Here is a 5,709-nt window from a genome sequence, read left to right as displayed (position 1 = left end):
CAGGTATTTCTTTCTAAGCCCATCCTGAAAATGGAGTGTGGTCTCTTGTGGAACAGGCGTGAGAGAGCAGCCCAGTAAGCTCTTTTCAGTAAAGACTGTGGGCTCTGAGCAGATCCAGCTCTGCTGTGTTGTCCAGGTGACAGAATAAGGTCTGCAGGTGAAAAGGCCATTTCTTTTTACCTTCAGCCATAGAAGCTGAAGCCAATCAGGTCACTTTAGAAGCAAAAAGCCAGAACATCTTTGCATGAACTTGGCATTCTCACAAAGAGGAGTTCACTACGGTCGCCCAAGCTGAGTTGCTGGAGCGAAAAGGAAAAGGGAACAGATGCTGTCTGGTAACTGTTGCTGGCAGGCTGGTTAGTGAGCAAATGGGAGTTGTCCCTATTAGGACTCCAAGGAGCTGATGAGAAGGTGGTGGAAATGCTATATGAGCAGATGGGGGCTCAGAGCCATTGTAATTTGTGCATTAATGCAAGTATGACCTTTACTCCTCCCTTCCTTCTTCCACTCCCTTCCTCTCCCTCTCCTCTTCTCTTCTCCCCTCCCTTTCCTTTCTCTCCCAGTCCCTTCTCTTCCATGTTACAGATAACTGGAGCACACTGACTGCTTTTGATTTAAATATATACCATTTTAACACTTTGGGCAGGACACGGTTATGAATGATAAAAGAACCAGATGTCACCGTTTGCATAAATAAAAGATTGTCACCAGAGGTCAAGGAGAGTTTATTTTTGCCACCGGCACATCTGTTTATTTCTGATGCTAATGAGGACTTTGTTTGTTTCTGGCAGTTTTTAATTTTCACCTAGGGATTGAAAGACTGAACGTTTTGGGGTGGAAGGTCCCTTCTCCATAGAGGTAAAGTTGTGGGATACTGGGGATACTGGGAGAATTGTTAAGGGAAATTCATATGGTTCATTATATCTACTTAAGTTTGTACTCTATTTGAAGTACATCGGTGAACTGCCAGGAAAAAATTTGTTAACTGGAAGTTCATTCTGTGGCAAATGCTTAAACTAGGGATATTGAAGCACCCACATATTACTATGAAAATACGTAAATTCACATTGCATTTGAAAAGGTTTCATATAACCTTTGATATATTCATACACCTATACATCTTAAATGTACCCAGAGGCCCAGGTGTTAGGAGCTTGGTCCCTGGTCCTAATGGGAGACGATGAGACCTTTAAGAGGAGGGCCTAGTGGAGGTCCTATTATTGGGAGAGCCTTTGAAGAGGCTGTGGAACTCTGGTCTCTTTCTCTTGGGCCTTGGCCATGAGGGCTTTGCTCTGCAACATGCTCTTGCCATCATGCGCTGCCCCATCACAGGCCCCAAAGCAGTGGGGCCAATGAACCATGAATTGCAACATCCAAAATTCTGAGACAGAGTAGAGCTTTTCTCTTTGTAAGTTGATCATCCCAACTATTTGTTATAGTGACATAAAACTGGCTGACATACTTGGTCTTTGTCCTTCAGTTGCCATATTAGCTTTAGTATTTGCTTTAAGAAAAAGATAAAGGCTGCTATTGAAATAAATTTTTCACACCTCAGTTGGTGAGCACCTTCTTCCTTTAGTTGTGCTAAAATTGTAAACTATCTCCTTGTGTTTGATACAATTGCATAAACCAGTTTAATCATAAATTTAAAGATCACTCCTTTGCTGTTTTCAAACAAAAAAATAACTGTGTTGTTAATATTTCAGTACCTGTCAGAACTGAATGGCAGATTCTTGTTAGACTAATTTTATTTTTACTTATTTGAATATAAGAAATATATTAATTATGAAAATATTGCTCTGAATCTAACCCTAGAGTTTCCTCTATAGACTGTGTGTGTGTGTATGTTGCTGGGGATCAAACTCAGGGCGTCACATATGCTAGGCAAGCACTCTACTGCTGAGCGACGTCCCCAGCCCCTCTATAGACATTTTTTCCATATTTTAACATTTGTTCTTTTTAGATATACATGCCAGTAGAATATATTCTGACATGTACACACATGGAATATAAGTTCCCATTCTTGTGGTTTTACATGATGTGGAGTTCCACTGATCATGTATTCATAGTGAACATAAGAAAGTTATGTTTGATTCATTCTACTGTCTTTCCTATTCCCATCCCGTGTCCCTTTGCTTCATTCTCCTTTGTCTAATCCAATGAACTTCTCATCTCCTCCCACCCCTATTGTGTATTAGAGAGAACATTTGGTCTTTGGTTTTGGGAATTGGCTTTTTTCACTTAGCATGTTAGTCTCCAGTTTTAGCCATTTACCATCAAATGCCATAATTTCATTCTTCTTTATGACTAAGTAATATTCCCTTGTGCATATATACCACAGTTTCTTTATCTATTCATCTGTTGATGGGCACCTAGGTTGGTTCCATAGCTTAGCTATTGGGAGTTGAACTGTTATAAACATTGATGTGGCTGCATCCACAGACATTTTTAAAGCCCCTAAAAATCCATAATCACAGGTGAGTCTGCTGTTCTGGTCCTGTAGACTCTGAGGTGTAGGATAATGCATATCCCATGTGTTGGTAATGCACAGTTCTGTATCTCTAGCCCAAATCTCTCTCCCAAGTCTGGGACCTGATGTCTAACTGCATAGTAAATATATCTTCTTGGGTTTCTCACAGACAACTCATACTCAACACTCCTCATGCTATCTGCTCTTGCTCCTATGTCAAAGAATGGCTGCACATGCTTTCTAGCCCTAGGAGCTGGCAACTACATGAGCAGGAAAGTCTCTGTACTTTGTGTCCTAAAACACCTTTATCAATTAGAAACCAAGGACTGCAGTTTGGTGTCCTTCATTGCTGTTTTGCTTTTTTCCCCTTTTCCCTGCTAACATTGCTGAAGAATGTACTATCACCTGGTCTCCCTGAACTACCATCATGGCATTTGAAGTGGCCTGTCTACCTCCAGTGTCACTTTCCTCTGTCCATCCTGGATTTGGAGGGCTGGGGTAACTGAATATGCCGCCTCTTGATTTAAAAACTTCTCAAGATCATGTTCAAATTCTCAAGATACAGTGTCCTTCCTATATTGCCACTGTCCGTTTCACCAGCCTTACACCACGCATCTTAGCACATCCCTCTCCTTTGGTCCCCACCTTGGTGCCAGCTGTTAAAAAGTATTTCCAATTCCCTCTCTCATATCAGGATGCTTCATTCTCCTATTGCTTACACAGCCAATACTCTTCACTTTCCTTTGTTCTTCTATCTTGATAATTATAAAACTATTTTTTAAAAATCTTTCTAGTTCTTTTGAGCTATGCTTCTCCCTGTTTTCTCATAAGACTATGCATAAATGCAACAGGAACTGTGTAGTTCCTGATTACTTGTCCTGCTCCTCATTAGAACACTTGAAATTAAGACTCTATTTCTTATTGCTATTTCTATTTCAAGTGCTAACATAACATCTGACATGTAGTAGACTCTTGATAGATATGTTTTGGCTGACCAAGTACAAGATAATATATAGCATATAGTACCCATAATATTTGTATGTGTTGGGTATTGCTCTAAGTCCTATAAATATATTTACATTTAATTTTCACAAGAAACCTATGAAATAGGTACTATTTTTATAGCAATTTGTTTTTATTTGTTCTAGTTGGTTATACGTGACAGTAGGGTGCATTTGTACACAAATGGAGCATAACTTCTCATTCCTCTAACTGCACATGGTACTGAGTCACACCAGTAGTGTGACCATACATGTATGCAGGGTAATAATGTGTGTCTCATTCTACCATCCTTCCCACCCCACCGCCCTACCCCTTCCCTCACTCCCCTCTGCACAATCCAAAGTTCTTTCATTCTTTCCCACCTCCTGACTATGGATCAGCATGAAGTAGGTACTATTATTAACTCTACCTAATTAATGAGGAAATTGAGGCCCAGTGAAGTTAAGGGAAATTCCCAGGCCAACAGCAAGTATGCAGAAGATCTGACAGGCTATCATACATCTATAATTTTGTTTCAGAGGTATACCCTTAAATTCTATCTGAATAAGTGAACTATGTGGCTAGAATGAAACTTATTAATTAACCCAGAAAATTATAGTCATATTTAGTTGATGTAAGTAAAATTATAAATAGCACTTTGTCAGCTAGTCCTTGCCCTCCTCTTACATAGCATCAAATACTAACTTCTTCTAGTTAAGTTTTCTCCCACTTACCAATTCACTGCTTTTGCCCATTTCCCTGGTACCATGTCCCTCCTCTCTAGTAGCAACTACCTACAGAGTCACATGCTCTACTATTTTGATCATACAAATAATCCTTACTTTTTGAAAGAAAATCTTTGACATAACAATCTTTCTCTTATTAAAATGTAACTTCCTTTTGAGAGTGATGTAGGTTAGTTGGATTCCTAGACCACAAGGTGATCTGGATCATAAAAGCCAATCATTTTGCATCTCGTTGTCCTGTAACTGTGACCATTCTCAGACTGCTTATGTTAACTTTTTATTGCTGTAACCAAAAGACCAGACAAGAACAACTTAGAGGAGGAGAAGTTTATTTAAGGCTCGTGGGTTCTGAAGTTCAGTCCATGGTTGGTGGGCTCCATTGCTCTGGGGCCTGGGTGAGACCAAACATCATGGTGGAAGGGTGTGAAAGAGAAAAGATGCTCAGCTCATGGCAGAGAGAGAGAGAGAGAGAGAGAGAGAGAGAGAGAGAGAGAGAGAGAGAGAGAGAGAGAGAGAGAGAGAGAGAGAAGAGAAGAGAAGAGAAGAGAAGAGAAGAGAAGAGAAGAGAAGAGAAAGAGAGGGAGGGAGGGAGGGAGGGAAGGGAAGGGAAGGGAAGGGAAGGGAAGGGAAGGGAAGGGAGGGGAGAGGAAGGAAGAAGAGAGAGAGAAAAGCCAGGGACAAGATATTGTCCAAGGTCACTTCCCCAGTGACCTACCTGTTTCAGCCATGCCCTACTTGCCTACAATTACTACCCAGGAGTCCGTTCAAATTATTAAATCATCAAATGGATTAATCCACCAATGAAGCTACAGCTCTTATAATCCAATCATTTCCCTGTGAACATTCCTGCATTGCCTAATGCATGAACTTTTCAGGGGACATTAAAAATCCAAACCATAACACAACTTTCACACTGCAGTTAATCCTATTTAGGAATTTGCTGTTTCCATCTCTGTATCCCCAGAGAAGAGCTGAAATTCTAGTAAAAGTAAGTATTTAATAAAAATAAAGGAAGTAAAAAAAAAGGCAATAGGAAATTTAGTAGCAAATTATATTTGCTACCTGATGAGACAACATACTAGTTTAGGAATTTGGAATTAAAAAATAATATGAATATTCTAACTATTCAGGACAGTTTTCAGGTACTTCTTACAACTGAAAGTTTTGGACTAGATAAAGAAAAATATAAAATAATGAGCTGTGAATGGAGTATTACTCAGATGTAAAAAAGAATGCAATTATGGCATTTGCTGGTGAGTGGACGAACTGGAAACTGTCATGTTAAGTGAAGTAAGCCAGACTCAGAAAGCCAAGGGTTGAATGTTTTCTCTGATTTGCAGAAGCTAGTTCAAAATGAGGGGGGGGAGAGTGGAGAAGAAGAGAGAGATAAAAGGATAAAAGGAAAATATATGTATCAAAATATAAGAAAGATGGTGGAATGAGGAGGAGGAGGAGGGGTTGGGATAAGAGAACAGCAGAATGAATCTGACCTAACTTTCCTATGTTCATATA

The sequence above is a fragment of the Sciurus vulgaris genome (assembly GCF_902686455.1).
Source record: "Sciurus vulgaris genome assembly, chromosome: 5".
In the NCBI taxonomy this organism is placed as follows: domain Eukaryota; kingdom Metazoa; phylum Chordata; class Mammalia; order Rodentia; family Sciuridae; genus Sciurus; species Sciurus vulgaris.
The sequence above is the reverse complement of the archived record's forward strand: the minus strand, read 5'-3'. Positions refer to the sequence as shown.